The following is an 18,148-nucleotide window of genomic DNA, read 5'->3' as shown; positions in this document are numbered from 1 at the left end:
CCAAAGAAGGAAGTTGTTTTTGAAAGCATGAAATAAATTTTAATTTGGGAGTAGTATTGAGCACCTATATGGGGATAACAGTTCACATTAACTCAGGTCTCTATGAAAACCATGTAGCCATCATGGTTATTAATTGGTCATACTTTTTATATGATTACATAAGTTAAGCTAATGGATGCACTAAGTTAAGTTAGATTCCTATACTGATGGAAAGGTATAGCTAAGTCCTTGGCAGTGCGAGGTGAAATGTTATATCATCACTATAGCTCTTATGTTATAGTTGTCGGTTAGAGAAACTCCTACAACAGTATATGCATGGTTCATCAAGAGGTTCTGCCTTGTATTAATGGGGGTATGGGACTTCATTCATGCATTGCACAAGTAGACTTTGAGAGGAAGCATGATATGTATTTTATTAAGATTATGAGTTTACATATATTTATTGTGTATTGTTCTATACATATCAGAGTTAATTGTAGCTTTGCTTACATAGAGTTTTAAACCATATATTAAACAACTTATTTTGTATTGCACATGTATTTAAACTTCTAGATAATGAAATGAGTTAATTATATTGAGTTTTGTTATTCATGAGTTTAGCAGAGCCAAATTAATTGTTCTCTCTTAATCTATTCAAGTTTAAGTTTTTTTAGCATTCAAAATCGCATACTCGTACATTCAATATACCAATTCCTGTTGGCGTGCAATGTACCATGATGCAGACGTACGTAACTAGGATAAACATTCGGCGTACCATTGATCTAGTGAGCATCTCAAAGTTAGTTGGTGAGCCTCCCTTCATTCTGGAGGACATCTTTATCATTAAAGTTATTTTTTTAGTCTATAGTTACAAGGATGATGGGGGGTTCTATCCCAACATCCCTTTATTTTAAAGGCTTCAATGTTAGTTTCTTTAGTCATTTCATTTCACTTGGACTTCAGTTACCACTTTGGCTAATTATTACTTTTAATTTATTTCTTGAGTTATCACTTATTTTTAAGTATTTCGCTAGTAAGTACGCCAGACAAAGTATCCGCTCGAAGCCAGCAATGGTCTTTGAGTGGCGGTGACGCTCAAGTTGTAGGCTTGGGGTTTTACACAATAGTACACCCAACCATTACATCTTGAAACAAGTGAACATTATTAATCAAAAATTTACTTTGACTCCATCCTGAAGATGGCTTTTGAAGAAGATTCCCTAGTATTTAGATAAAACAAAAAAAATGTAGAAGCCATCAATAAACACCACCACATAGAACCCAAATCAAAAGTCTTAGCCCTTGAACCATCTACACAACCTTTGTGGAACTCTTGAAAAACCATGGTATTAAATAAAACTACAATAATAGAAGTAGTCTTGCTCGCAATGTAGAACATGCCTATAAACCAGATACTGAACAATGATAGCTAAACATCAGGAAATCTATACTAGAACCATACCCCAATATTGGCTGCATGAATCTATAGTCAACAAAGTTGATACCCTCTCTCAATTCTCACCCTACTCTATTAGCCACAAATTGAAAACGAGTGTATCACTCTAAAGTACCTATTTACCTCATAAATTCATTCATAAAACACCTCTACCTAATTCATCGACACAATTATAACATTCTAAAACCACTTCATCTCAAAGCTCCCCTACCCAAACCTAACCATACGAGACTACATCATTAGAATACTGGTTTAAACATCAATGCTAAGCACCAAACCCTTCATAAATAGAAAACTCTTATAGATCAAAAGATGAAAACCCTCATACTAGCTGCTTCAAGTGTAGTAAAAAATGTTAACTTCATGAAAGAGTTCCAAAAGAAAAGGCAAGCCGGTGGTAATAGAGGCAATAGAGTCTAATATTATTTATCGGCTCCACCAGACAGAAGTTCACCTAGAGGTTCTACCTCAAGGAAAAGAGGAGGAGCAAAATTTTTGGATGCTATGAACAGTTGCTAAGAGAAAGAGAATTCTCCAGATGCTGTCATTGGTATGATCAATGTGTTTTCTTATGATGTTTACACTTTGCTAGAATTGGTAGATATTGTGATGAATTTGATGTTATTTTAAAGAAAATTCTCAAGCCCATCAGTGTTTATACACCTGTGGGTGAGCCTATTATATCTAAGAAAGTTTATCGTAATTATACCATATATGTTAACCATAAGAACATCGTGGCTAACTTAGTCAAGTTAGACATAGAAGATTTTGATGTTATTCTAGGTATGCACTGGCTTCATGCATGTTATACCTCAGTTGATTGTAGAATTCGAGTAGTAAAGCTTGAGTTTCATAATAATCCATTTATAGGGTAGAGGAGTAGTTCAATAGTTCCTAAGGCTCATTTTTTTGTACCTTAAGGTGATAAAGTAAGTTTCCAAGGAGTGTGTCTATCACTTATTCTGATTTAATGAATTTAGTGCTGACACACCTCCGATATAGTCAGTTCAAGTCATAAATGAACTTCCAGATGTGTTTTTAGATGATCTTCTTGGAGTCCCTCCTGAGAGAGAAATAGTCTTCAATATAAAAATTCTCACCCATACTCGTCCTATCTCTATGCTTCCATAAAAAGGCTCCACAAGAGTTGATATAGTTAAAAATACACTGGAAAGACCTTTTTCAGAAAGGATTCATTCGACCAAGTGTCTTACCTTGGGATACTTCAGTCTTATTCGTAAGGAAGAAGGATGATTCACTTTAATGTGTATAGATTACTGCCAATTAAACAAGGTTACTATCAAGAAAAATTATCTACTTTTGAGGATCGATGATCTACTTTACTAACTCAAAGGTTCCACTTATTGTTTGAAGATAGACTGAGAGTAAGAGAAAGTTATATTCTTGAGACAACTAGTCTTTATGAGTTTCAGGTCAGTTCATTTGGTTTGACTAATGCTTTTCCACCGTTCATGGATCTTATGAACATGGTATTCAGGCATTATCTAGATATTTGTGTTATCCTATTCATTAATGACAGTCTTACCTATTAAATGACAAATAATATAATGCTAGTCAGCGCACAGTAGTTCTTCAAACTATGAATGATAGAGAGCTATATGCTAAATTCTCTAAATGTGAGTTTTGGCTTGAGTCGGTGTCATTTTTATGCCACATTGTTTCTTGTGATGGAATTTGAGTTGATACTTAGATAATACAAGCAGTGCAGAATTGGCCTAGACCCACATCTCTGACATATATTAAGATTTTGTTAGGTTTTGCTCGATATAATAGAATGTTTGTCGACGTGTTCTCATCTATTTCATCCCCTTTGAATAAGTTTACTTTGAAGACCGTAAAGTTTTAATGGTTTGAAGCTTGTAAGAAAAGCTTTAAGGAATTAAAACTAGGTTGGCTACTGCCCTAGTATTCATCTTCAAAAGGTACAAAAGGTGTAGATGTGTTTTTGATGTGCCTAGAATTGAACTAGGTTGTGTATTGATACAAAATGGAAAGGCGATAGCTTATTTTGGTAGACAACTTAAGGTTCACGAAAAGAATTATCCAACCCACGATCTAGAATTAGTTGTTGTAGTATTCATTTTTAAAATATAGCTCCACTATATTTATGGTGTTCATGTGGATTTGTTCACCAATCATAAGGGTCTTCATTACGTATTCAATCAAAAAGAGCTTAATCTCAAATAGGTGATGTGGTTAGAGTTACTCATGGATTATCAAATGAGTAATCAATATCACACAGTTAAGTCTAATGTCGGAGTTGATACTTTGATAATGTAGTCTATCGGTAGTACCACCCATTTTGAGGAATAAAGGAAAGAATTAGCCAAGGATGTGCACAAACATGCACGATTGAGATTACATTTGTTGGATTCCAATGAAGGTATACTAGGGGTGATGAATGGGGTTGAATCTTCATTAGTGTCAGAAGTGCAAGAGAAACAAGACTAAGACCATATTTTGATTGAATTGAAGGGAAATGTTCATAAGCAAAAAGTGATGGATTTTTAACAACGGGGAGATGGTGTATTAAGGTATCAAAGTATATTGTGTTTAGAAGGGTGGATGATCTCCAAAATAGGATTATAGAGGAAGCTTATAGATCAAGATATTTAATCCATCGTGATTCTACTAAGATGTATCGTGAGTTGAGAGTTGTCTATTGGTGGAGTAGTATGAAGAAATGTATTGTTGAGTTCGCTGATAAGTGCCTAAATTTTCAACAAGTATAAGTAGAGCACCAAAGGCTTGGTGGTATGGATTAGAATATAAGGATACAAGAAAGGAATTTGGAGATGATCAATATGGATTTTATAACTGGCTTACCGCGGTCTTAATAGGCGCAATGAATCTATTCAAGGTTTGTGGATTGAATGAGAAAATCAGCCCACATTTTGCTGGTAAGGACCACTCATTCAGTAGATGATTATGAAAATCTATATATTCAAGAGATAGTTAGACTTCATGGAGTTCCTTTGTCCATGATCTCAGATAGAGGTGCAATTTACTGCACAATTTTGGGAATCTTTTTAGTACGATTTGGGTTCAAATGTGAATTTGAGTACTGCTTTTCATCCTCACTCTGATGGTCAGGCACAACATACTATTCAGACTTTATAAGATATGTTGAGAGATTGTATGATTGATTTTAAAGGTAATTGAATGATTACTTACCTCTAATAGAGGTTATTTATGAAAATAGTTTTCACTCTAGCATCCAGATGACTCCTTATTACGATCTTTATGGTAGAAGATGTCCTATTCGATGGTTTGAGGTTATAGAATCTTGGTTTATAGGACAAGACTTAGTGGATCAAGTTATGGACAAAGTGAAGATCATTCATGAAAGGTTTAAAACAACGTAGAGTCGTCAGAAATTCTATGCTTATATTAGGAGAAGAGACTTAGAGTTTGAAGTACATGATTGGGTTGACTTGAAGATTTCACCTATGAAGGTTTTTATGAGATTTGGTAATAAATCAAAGCTCAGTCCCTGATATATTGGTCCTTACAAGATATCCGAAAGGATTGACAATGCAGTGTATGAGTTGGATCTTCCACGAGAGTTAGCAGTAGTTCATCTAGTGTTTCATATTTCTATGTTGAAAAAGTATATGAGCGATCCTTCACTCATTATACCGACTGAAAATAATATAATGAAATACGACCTATATGATGAGGAAATTCCAGATCAAGGTAGTAATTCTCTTCTTAGTACTTTTTTATTGATATGCTGAATGTGTTAGATTTGCATGTTTGGTGTTTGAGATGGGTGTTACATGTTATCACCCTTAGTTCTACTTAGAGTAATGTTGTATGTGTGTGTGTATATATATACACATACTAGGTAATTCGAAAAATTGTTAACATATTCAAAAAGAAATTACGCTTAAACATCAAAGTAATTATAACTTTTGAACTTGCATAATGAATTTCTTCAATTGATAAGTAAGAGATTTCATATCTACGTAAAAATAGACAAATATGTAAGCTTATATATAGTAATTTTAAGTTATAGTATTTAATACAGAATATCAAAACATGAATTTTTACAACTAAGTACAATAATTATTTTTTGCACAATGTATATAAGTACTATATGTGTATATGTTCAATATAATCAGAGAAAATAAATTTGCAGAAACTTAAACAACAGAGTTTAAAATATATACTCAAAAACAACAATTAATATCATAAGCATAAATTAATTAGTGTAAAAAAAACATAACAAGATATGTAAAATAGAATGAAATAGAAAGGAAAAATTGAGTCCACTGAATGCAGAATATCCCCTTAAAAAGTTATTCCCCTCCAATACTAGAGGTTTAAAGAATTACATCCTCTCAGGATGGAATGATTTTATTCACCAACTTATTGATACAAAACAGTGGTGTCTGTAACTCAATCAACAGAAGCAAAGTACACAAAGATTTAATTTTGCGAAGTAGAAGAAGATCAGAATTTTTGTTGTTTTAAAAAGAGAATACATCATTCTATTTATAGACAACAAAGGGTAGTGTGAAACAATATTTATTATACCTTATCAGAAACGATAAAACTATTTGGAAAAGTTGCAACGCTTCGAAAAGATCACAACCTTTCATAAAAGTCGCAACTTTTCATAATGTCACAACTCTTCATTATAGTAGCAATTTTTTCATAAAAGTCACAACTTTTGATAAAAATTGCAAACTTGCATTAACTTTTGATAAAAGTCGCAACTCTTCGTTAAAGTCAGTTCTTTTCATAAAACACACATTTTATCATAAAAGAGGAAGGCTAATTTTTGAAATAAATAAATTTAAAAGGAAATAATTGTTTGTGGTGGAGCCACGTAGGCGGGACACTAGAGTGAGAAGTGTCCCTTCCCACATAGGGAAGGTAGGATCACTAATGTACTCTTGAGATTGGAGACTATAATGCATGTAGCATAAATAGGGTCCCAACTATATCTCCTAGTTCTTCAACTATGTTTCCCCATAGAAATACTAGCTAGTGGATTCACGTAGTTGCTATGTTCATGTTTTGGTACTAGTTGGCAAGTAGTCCGCCTTCCTTCGGTGTAGGGTTCCACGAAACCAGATTCCTCATTAGCTCNAGGATAGTGATGATTTACCAATGTGTCTTAGTATAAAGTGATATGTAAATGTGCTAACATCACTTGTACTCATGAAATTCTTATTGAGCTATGATGATGATGCTTATACAAAGGACAGATCCTATGACCTACATTAAGCTATGATGATTACATTTCAAAAGGGACTCTAGCTTAGCATCGAGTGAAGTTCCTTCTCACGTAGGGAAGGTAGGATCACTAATGTAGTCTTGTCATTGGAAACTATAATTCATGTAGCATAAAGATGGTCCCAACTATATCTCCTAGTTCTTGAACTATGTTGCCCTAATAGGAATACTAGCTAGTGGATCCACGTAGTTGCTATGTTCATGTTTTGGTACTACCTTGGCAAGTAGTCCGCCTTCTTTCGGTGTAGGGTTCCATGACACTGGATTCCATATTATAACATGTGGTCTATGCCGGTTAAGGCAAGATATTTCCAAAAAGGTAAAAGGAATAAAAGGAATGAACTCTAATTAGGACAACCTAAGGGGTTTAGCTTAGTCTAGGTATGTGTATGAGACTCTACCTAAACATTGCACTAGATAGCCTTGAGGGATATCTTAGGAGGATGTTCTTATATATATATATATATATATTCTTATAATGGTATATGATATGTATAGGATGATATTGCACATTGATGGTGTCTTACGATGTTGAATTCACTTATGCTTATGTTTTTGGTCTCTATGTCTAATGTATGATGATCATATGTACTCTTAGATTATATGTTATGTGAACTGGATATTAGTGATGGTTCTTATTGAGTTAACTTGATTGAGTAAGTACTGAGGCTTTGCTTCGTCAATGTACTTGTTGACTTAATGAGGGTTCATGAGTATTTCTCTTGCTTTAGTTATGTTATAATGAACTCTTATCCATGCTTGTTGCTATTATAACTTGATGATAGAGTTGTCTTGACTATGTGTTCAGTTAAGTGATATGCATGTTGACTTGACTAGACATAACATTGTTGGTATTGTGATGTACTTGCTTTTGGTGTAATAAATATGTACTATTGATTGATATGGTCTTCTTGAATGTGCATAAGGCTTTCGAATGTAATATAGCATGTTTTAATGAAATGTACCTCTTTGCCATGATTTGACTTGTTTATGTGCAGATACTCATACGTAGTACAAGTGTGTACTAATCCTATGTTATTGTTAACTACAAATTGTAGGAACCGGCTGTTGACCGTAGTTGAAGGCCATTAAAGACTATTTGGATATTCCTCAAGTGTTCTGTAGGTCCTCACTTTCCGAGGACGATGCTATTATCTTGCTATTTGATATTTTTTAGTCTTAAACACGATTTAGTTCATTCTCTTTCTTTGTGGACTTTGTATATGCCTATATAAGGCTTCTATTGTAATGAAGTATGGGTTGAACCCAACATGTTGTNATTGATTTTCTTTTGCATTAGTATTAAATTGATTTTTATTTAGACTTTGTTATAATTACCAACATGTATAGATTATAATCTTTATTAGATTATTAAGAATTCTAACTTCCAAACATGAAATAAATATATTAAAAGATAAAAACTATGAAAAAGTATAAGTGATATTTAAAAATTATATCAAAATTAGTATTTTTACGTATAAAATAAAATTTTAAAATTATATATATAATGTTGGGTTGGTTTGGTCTCGAGTTAATTTTTTTTTACTTGAAACCAAACCAACCCAAATATAGTAAATTTTTTTTATTCCAACACCAAACCAAATCAAACTAAATCACTAATTAAATTTCTTTTTTTGATTTAACTCGATTTATAATTTTATTTAATTTTCGATTCGATTTTGTACACCATACGAGTGACCATTCGAATATTCATTCGACTCTCATAAATAGGGAGATGGTGCACATGTGGGAATTAGTAGTGGTAGTACTTGTTGTCACAGCCATTGATAACAAAGCATGTGATACCATAACATCAAACCCATTATATTCCCCTCTCATATATATATATATATACATATATATATATATATATATATATATATATATATATGTATGTATTGTGTGTGTGTGTGTGTTTTTATGTGTGTGTGTGTGTGCGCGCGCGCATGCAATAAAAGTGTAAGACTATGTGATCTTCCTATACGAATGGTATATGTATACTCAATAAAAATATTATGAGTATGCATAGGCTATGTAAACCTCAATATAAAAGTAATGAGAAGTTCTAAATTTTCCACATTTTTGACCTATGAATGTAATGATTTAAGGTAAGAGGATAGTCTTAGTCCTCAAAGAGGACAATGACGTCGGTTATGTCTAGGGGGTGCTCCTCGGGTGTTGCGAACTTGGTATCAAAGCATGAAGTTGAATATATTTATGATGATGGTTTATTAAACCACGTCTATGTACATTCTTATTCATAATTGTGAAGTGCGCCACATTATGAATAGGAAACTATATGATGCTTAGTAAATTCTCATTTTCTTGGAAATCCAATGTTGTGCCTCTAAAGTTTACTTTATGTGTTCTTTCACCTAAACCTGGGCATTGTGGTTATAGGTATGAATAGACTAAGAAATGATCCATGAAGACTTGATGAAGAGATTGCTAATGCGGGAGTTCCTCCCCAAACCCATCAAGTTCCTCCTCTTGACGAAGATTCTAATGATGATCAAGCTAAGGCCAATCCTCCGGCCATGAGAGATGGGGATATAAGGGATGTCTTTCTCTAAAATTGCCTAAGCCGTTACTGCCAAAGGACAAGTCGTCACTACTCAAGCTCATGCCATGACGGCCCATGCTAACTGGGAGGTGGTACCCCGAGGAAACCAACATGTTGGCACCATGGACTCCCGTTTGAGGGATTTCATTGTGATGAATCTCCCTACTTTCTATGAGTCCAAGGCTGAAGAAGATCCCTACGGGTTCATTGATGAAGTCTACAAAATTCTTTACGCTATGGGGTTGACTACTAGTGAAAAGGCTGAGTTACCCACCTACCAACTCAAAGACGTGGCCCAAACTTGGTACGTCCAATGGAGAGACAATAGGACTTTGAGGGATGGTCCGGTGATGTGGGGTTTTTCAAAAAGACTTTTCTTAATAGATTCTTTCATAGGGAGAAGTGGGAAGCTAAAGTTGTGGAGTTCATCAACCTTCGTCAAGGAGGTATGAGTGTGCTTGAATACTCCTTTAAATTCACTAAATTCTAAAAATATGCTCTTTCTTTGGTTTTCGATCCTAGGGATGAAATGAACTGCTTGGTGACGGGAGTGTCGGATCTTGCAAGAATAGTGTCATTCGTCTATGCTACATGACAATATGAACTTTACTCGTCTCATGGTTCATGCTCAATAAGTGGAAGAGGTTAGGGCTAAGAGAAAGAGTAGTGATGCCAACAGGGCAAGATCTTTTGATAGTGGTTCTTCAAAGGGTAGGCTTGATATCCAAGACAAGCCTAGGTTCAAGAAGAGGATTTCTAATCAAGTTCCTACAAAGTTCTCTAAGGCTTGTGATGATAAGGTGTCTAACACTAAGCCTCAAAAGGAAAGAGATACTAGCTCACCAAACAAGAAGCCAACTTGTGGAAGGTGTGAAAAAAAAATTATGGTGATTGCCTTAAGGGAACGGATAGTTGTTTTGGTTGTGGTAAAAGTGGGCAGAAGGTTTGAGATTTCCCAATATGAAGGGGAAAGACAAGGGGAGTGGAGAAGATAGTGGTTCAAATGTAGATGCACCAAAGAAGAATCGCTTATATGCACTTCGCTCTAGGGGTGAACAAGAGAGTTCTCCCGACGTGGTGACCGGTATGTTACTAGTCGTTACTATTAATGTATATTCTTTACTTAATCCAGGCGCTACATTTTCTTTTGTTACTCTATTGTAGCTAAAAAGTCTGATATTTTTCCCAACATTCTAAAAGAACCTTTTAAGGTGACTACCCCGATGCGTGAGTCGGTTGTTGCAAAGATAGTATATAGGAATTGTCCCATAATGTTTCCCAATATAATTACTTATGTTGAACTAGTTGAACTTGATATGGTGAATTTCGATGTTATATTGGGTATGGATTAGTGGCATGCTTGCTTTTCTACTATAGATTGTAGAATAAGGAAGGTGAAGTTTAGCTTTCCTAATGAACACGTGTTAGAGTGGAACGAGGGAAATTCTATTCCTAGAGGTCAAATCATTTTTTGTTTGAAAGCTTGCAAAATGATCTATAAACGGTGTTTATACCATATTGTAAGAGTCAAAGATTTAGACTCCGAGATTTCTCGCACTAAGATGGTCCCCGTAGTGAAGGAATTTTTGAAAGTCTTTCCAAATAATCTTCCCTAAATCCCTTCCGAATGGGAAATTGATGTTGGTATTGACTTTTTACCGGATACAAATCCCATTTCAATTCCTCCTTATCGGATGGATCCAGTCGAATTGGAAGAGTTGAAAGCTCAACTCAAATATTTACTAGACAAAGGCTTCATTAGACCAAGTATTTCTCCATGGGGTGCTCAAGTTTTGTTTGTGAAGAAGAAGGATGGGTCCCTTAGGATGTGCATCGATTATCGCCAACTCAATAAAGTCACTATTAATAACAAAAGTATGCTCTCCCTCATATTGATGACTTGTTTGATCAACTCCAAGGGGAAGATACTTTTCTGTGATTAACTTGATATCAGGGTATCACAAACTTAGGATAAGAGGTGAGGATATACGAAAAACTGCATTTCAAACTAGATATGGTAACTATAAGTTCTTAGTAATGTCATTTGATCTCACTAATTCCCAGGCGTCATTTATGTATCTCATGAATAGGGTGTTTCGAAGATACCTAGATCAATTTGTCATTGTCTTTATTGATGACATCTTGGTATATTCGAAAAATGAGGGTGAACAAATAGACCATTTGAGGGTGGTGTTACAAGTGCTTAAGGAGAAAGAATTATTTTCCAAGTATAGCAAATGTTAGTTTTGGTTGAGGTCGGTGGCGTTTCTTGGTCATATCATCTCTAGTGAGGGAGTTAAGTTTGATCCAAGGTAAACCGAGGCGGTGAAAAATTGGCCGAGACCATTGACTCCAACCGATATTAGGAGTTTCTTGGGTCTAGCGGGTTATTATTGTATATTTATGGATGGTTTTGCGTCCATTGCATCTCCCTTGATTACCTTGATCCAAAAGATTAAGAAATTTGAGTGGTCGAAGGTATGCGAGAGAAGCTTCCAAATCTTCAAAGATAGGCTTACTTCTGCTCCGGTGTTGACTTTACCAAAGGGTACGAAGGTCTTCGTTGTGTATTGTGATGCATCCCGAGTGGGTTTAGGGTGTGTGCTTATAAAACATGGGAAAGTAGTGGCTTATGCATCTAGACAACTTAAGATGCATGAGAGGAACTATCCAACTCATGATCTTATTTTAGCGGCCATGGTATTTGCCTTGAAATATGGAGGCATTACTTGTATGGTGTTCATGTCGATGTGTATACCGACCACAAGAGTCTTCAATATGTTTTTACCCAAAAGGAGTTGAATCTCCGACAAAGAATATGGTTTGAATTGTTGAAAGATTAGAACATGAGTGTTCTCTATCACCCCGACAAGACCAATTTGGTTGTGGATGATCTAAGTCATATGAGCATGGATAGTGTGTCCCATGTAGAGGAAGCCCAGAAAAATTTAGTGAAATATGTTCATAGGTTGGTTAGATTGGGTGTTAGATTGGAAGATTCTCCAAACGGTGGTTTTATGGTCCATCATGACTATGAATCATCATTGGTGGTTGAGGTGAAGTCCTAGCAACACCTTGATCAACCATTGATGGAGTTGAAGGAATTGGTTCTTGCCAATCTTAATGAGTCATTCTCCTTAGAGGGGATAGTGTCTTGAGGTATCGAGGAAGGTTGTGTGTTTCCAATGTAGATGGTTTGAAGAACCGGATTCTTAAGGAAGCTCATTGTTCCCGTTACTCTATTCATTCGGTTTTGACAAAGATGTACTATGACCTTAGGAAAGTGTTTTGGTCGGAAGTCTTGAAGAAAGACATAGCGGAATTTGTTGCAAAATGTCCAAATTGCCAGCAAGTGAAAGATGAACACCAAAAGTCGGGTGGTTTACTTCAAGAAATCCAAGTTTCTACTTGGAAGTGGGAAGAAATCAATATGGATTTTTTGGTAGGTTTTCCTCGGACACAAAATCAATAAGACACCATATGGGTGGTTGTAGATAGGTTTACCAAATATGCTCGTTTTATTCCCGTCAAGTCTACCTATTCGGTGGAAGATTATACAAGGATCTTCATAGATAAGATTGTGTGTCCCCACGGAATTCCAGTGTCCATCATATTGGATAGGGATGCACAATTTACATCTAGGTTTTGGAAGTCATTCTAAAAAGGGTTGGGTACCAAAGTGAAGTTAAGCATCGTTTTTAATCCCCAAATGGATAGTCAAGCGGAGCTTACTATTCAAACCCTTGAGGATATGCTTAGAGCGTCTATCATTTATTTCATGGGAAATTGGGATAAGCATTTGCCTTTGGTGGAATTTGCTTACAATAATAGCTTCCATTCATCTATATCTATGGCTTCTTATGAAGTTTTGTATGGTAGGAGGTGTAGATCTCCAATTGGATGGTTTGAAGTGGGTGAGTCCTCACTTTCGGGTCTCGATTTGATTTATAGGACTTTGGAGAAGGTTCATATCATAATAAATTGCTTGCAAACTGCCTATAGTTGGCAAAACTCTTATTCTAATCATAGGAGAAGAGATTTAAAACTTGAAGAACGCGATAAGGTGTATTTGAAAATCTCGCCAATGAAAGGGTTGGTTAGATTTGGCAAGAAAGGGAAGTTGAGTCCACATTATGTGGGTCCCTATGAAATCATGCAAAGGGTTGGCAAGGTTGCATACGAGTTCGGATTACCTAGTGAACTATCTTTAGTTCATCTGATTTTCCATGTATCTATGCATAAGAAATGCATTGGTGACCCCGAGTCAATTCTTCCTATTGAAGGTCTTCAAGTGAAAGAGAATCTCTCCTATGAGGAGGTTCCGTTTCAAATCATTGATCCTCAGGTTAAGAGGTTGAGGAACAAGGAGGTGGCTTCCGTAAAAGTGTTATGGAGAAACTACCTAGTTGAGGGAGCAACATGGGAGGCCAAGGCCGACATGAAGTCCCGTTATCCTTATATCTTTTCTAGATAACGTTAGTTATTCCTATTAATAATTGAAATAATGAGTTAATTTGAATTTGACTTGTTTTGCAAAGATATGCATGTTTATGGTAAAAGGTTTATGTTAAAATGAACTATAAGGAAAATTGTTGTTTTGCTTGAATTGCACTTAATTGTGTATTTGGTATGTTGTTGCCTTCATAATGTGATATTGAGAATGTTGGTAGTTTGAGAAAGAAACTTTGGCATAATTGACTCCTTAATGATATGTTGATCTCATGTTGTTGTTGTGAGAACGAAATTCCTCATATTATGACTTTAAGCCCTTAAGGGTGGAAATTGATGTTTTTGAGTCATTTGTGTAAATGCCATGATTATGTTTTGAATGGAGTTGTGTAAAACTCCTTGAGTTGTAACTCATATGGAAGTTGACATTCATGTGGTATATGGTTGGTTGGGCTTCTAGTCTTGAGTCTATCCTTTCCTTTTTAAAATATTAATATCATTCGGGGATGAATGTTCCTAGGGGAGGGGGGATAATGTAACATTCCAAAAAGTCGAGACCTAATATAGAGCCTAACATGAGTTAATAAAGGTTTAGGTACTGTTATAAGGCCTAAAATAATGTTTATAAGTTATCCGAGATGTTTTAGAGCCAAGACGTAAGGAGCCTCCATGACGTCCGGAAACTAGCTTAAATTGATATAGTTGACGTCACCAAGTTTGTTGAAGGTTTTCCGAGGGTCAAATTAAGTCTAAAACTTGTAAAAAGACTTCAAGTAGGTAGAATGTGGTATAGAGGGTCTAAACGTCTAATAACAATGCCTCAAGGACCCACCGAAGGGTCCTTTAAGAGGACCCCAACATGGGTGGACGAGCTTGGCAGCCTACGTGAGTCAAGAGTCAGTGGGCTTCTCCGCTTCGCACATCCCAAACAGACCCTACTTCGTCAATTCATTTTTCTAAAATAAAATGTGTGTTGGCCTCGGGACGCGGAGCGACTTCCCAGATTCGGTAAAATAATAATTTTGATAATTTGACTCCACAAAAAGACCCATTTAAGTGAGGGGTGTTTTGGAAAATTTAGGTTGTTACTATATATTGACTTAGCATCAGTTTTAATACATTTTAACTTACTCCAAACCCAATGCCCAAAACAACCCAAAAGCTCTCACCTCTCTCTCTACTTTCTCTCTCCCCAATTCCTCCATTGAAAAAGGAAGAAAGCTTGAAGAAGGATGTCAATTTTTCTAGGATTTCACTTCAATTTCATGGATTAATCTTCATTAAGTTATGGGTTTTTCACTCTTGGGATTCCTTTCCACAAGAGGTCCTTTCAAAGTTTATTTCTAAATTACCCAATTCCATGGGGTTTACCAATTCTAACGGGGTTTCTTCTAAACTTCAAATTGATGATTGGTTTTGATTTGTTTTGATTACTTATGAATAATTGAGTACAGGTTGTTGGTTAATGCATATTAATTGATTGAACTTCATGAAGATTATGTCCTTTCCCCAATTTCCCCAACTCTTGGATCTTGATTGTGAATTGATGGGAATTGAAGAATGATTTGATTATTAAGCTTATTTTATCTATTCTAATTCATGTATGGATTGACTAGGGCAAGACATTTTTGGGATTAGATCAAATTCTTAATGAATACATGATAAACCCTATTTTCCCTAACCCTAGGTTATGAATTTTTTTTAATTGGACAGTGATGATACAATTGACCTAGTTCTTTATTAATTACTATTAATTGATGCTTCTACACCTATTGTTGGATCTAATTCGTAAGTTGATGGTAAAAACAATGAAGATGACTATTGAAGGAGATTGAGTAAGTCTTTATGATCCTAACCTTTACTTAAATTATGATGGTTTGTGATAGATGACGTACCTCAATTGAAGCATGACTTGCGATTAGCCTATTGAAAATAATTTATTCATGTTTGTATTCATATATTTTACCTTAGCTTCCTCCTTTTTTGTAGATGGTCCTGCGGTAGATGTACTTCCTGCTGTAGCTGAGCTTCCTACAGATGTATACAACTATGTGAAAAACAAAAAGAAAAAATAAAAATGGAAATAGTATTAATTAAAAATTTAGGCTGTTGTAAAAATAACAGCACCACAGTTTGGATGTACAAATAAATATTATAAAAAGCAAAAACTTAAAAGATATAAAAATTATAGAAAAACTAAAACTAAGTATAAATATAAAAAACCAAGACAAAGATATTATGTAAAAAATTATAAAGTAAAAAGACCATATAGACCAAAAAGAAAATTATCCCAATGTACTTGTTACAATTGCGGGAAGATAGGACACTTGGCTAGAGAATGTAAGTTACCCAAGGATCCAAAAAGAAAACAAATTGCAGAAATAATGGTATAAGGTTGGTTATGAAGTACCTATGGGTCTTATTATGACATGATGATAATGTTATGCAAATCTCACATATGAGGGTTTCCATGAAAGGATCTTCTCATGCAACTTGTAACGAGCTAATGACAATGCCTATACAAGGTATTAGACCCTATGACCTACATTAAGCTATGATGATTAATAAAGACATTAAAGACATTTCAAAAGGAACTCTAGGTTTTCACGAGTGAACTAGAGTGAGGAATGTCCCTTCCCGCATAGGGAAGGTAGGATCACTAATGTACTCTTGATATTGGAGACTCTAATGCATGTAGCATAAAGAGGGTCCCAACTACATCTCCTAGTTCTTGAACCATGTTGGCCCCATGGGAATACTAGCTACTGGATCCACATAGTTGCTATATTCATGTTTTGGTACTATCTTGGCAAGTAATCCGCTTTCCTTTGGTGTAGGGTTTCATGACACCGGATTCCACATTAGCTCATGTGGTCTATGTTGGTTAAGGAAATATGTTCCCGAATGGCAAAATTAACTGAATGAATGAACTCTAACTAGGATAACCTAAGGGGTTTAGCTTAGTCTAGGTAGGGGTATGAGACTCTACCTAAACATTGCACATGTTAGCCTTTAGAGAAGTCTTAGGAGGATGTTCTTATATATGTATATGATTATAATAGTACATTATATGTGTATGTTGATCTTGCGCATTGATGGTGTCTTATGATGTTGAATTCACTTATGCTTATGTGTTTGATCTCTATGTCTAAAGTATGATGATGATATGTACTCTTAAATGATATGCTATTTGAAGTGGATATAGTCATGCTTATCATCGAGTTTACTTGATTGAGTAAGGTTGTGGGGCTTTGCTTGGTCATTGCACTTGTTAACTTAATGAGGGTTCATGAGTATTTGTCTTTCTTTAGTTATGTTGTAATGAACTCTTTTCCATGCTTGTTGCTATTATAACCTGATAATAGAGTTGCCTTGACTATGTGTTCAAATGAGTGATATGCATGTTTACTTGACTAGACTTTCATTGTTGGTCTTGTGATGTACATGGTTATAGTTTAATAAATATGTACTATTGATTGGTATGGTCTTCTTGAATGTGCATAAGACTTTCTAATGTAAAATAGCATGTTTTAATGAAATGTCCCTCTTTAGCATGATTTGACTTGTTTATTTGCATATACTCATACGTAGTACAAGTGTGTACTAACCCCATGTTTATGTTTACTACAAATTGTAGGATCCGGCCGTTGATCTTAGTTGAAGGCCATTTAAGACTACTTGGATATTCCCCAAGTGTTCGGTAGGCCCTCACCTTCCGAGGACGCTGTCACTATCTAGCAATTTGATATTGTTTAGTCTTAAAGACGATTTAATTCATTCTCTTTCTTTGTTGACTTTGTACATACCTATATAAGGCCTTTATTGTAATGAAGTATGGGTTAAACCAAAGATGTTGTATTCGACATAGATTGTTTAATATGAGACGTATTCTAGACTTCTTATGAATCTATATTGATATATATATATGGGTGCAATAAAAGTAGAAGACTATGTGATCTTCCAATTGAAAGGTCTATGTATACTCGATATAAATACTATGTGTATGTAGTGGTCTATGTAAACTTCGATGCAGAAGTAATGAAAAGTTTTAAATTTTCCGTGTTTTTGACCTATGAATATAATGATGTAATCTAAGAGGCTAGTCTTATTCCTCAAAGAGGTCGATGATGCTGGTTATGTCTAGAGGGTGCTCCTCAGATGTGACATCAAATCCTCAAAATGAAACATTGAATCTGAAATCAACTCTGTTAGACTAATTTCCACATTCCCAGGCTGATAGAGTTGACATAATTCTATTAAAAACTCGAAACATCAAAAGATACCGAAAATAATTTTTTATCAATTTAGCCTCTTTAAACTTTAGAATCTCCACAATTACAAACTTTTCATTCAAAACCAATATCAAAATTTAATTAGAAATGACTAAGGGTTAGTATCGTAAGTGGTAAAATGATAATTTTATCAAAATTTCAAAA

The sequence above is a fragment of the Solanum pennellii genome, chromosome 9 (genome assembly GCF_001406875.1).
Source record: "Solanum pennellii chromosome 9, SPENNV200".
NCBI classification, from domain to species: Eukaryota; Viridiplantae; Streptophyta; class Magnoliopsida; order Solanales; family Solanaceae; genus Solanum; species Solanum pennellii.
Note: the sequence above shows the minus strand (reverse complement) of the source record.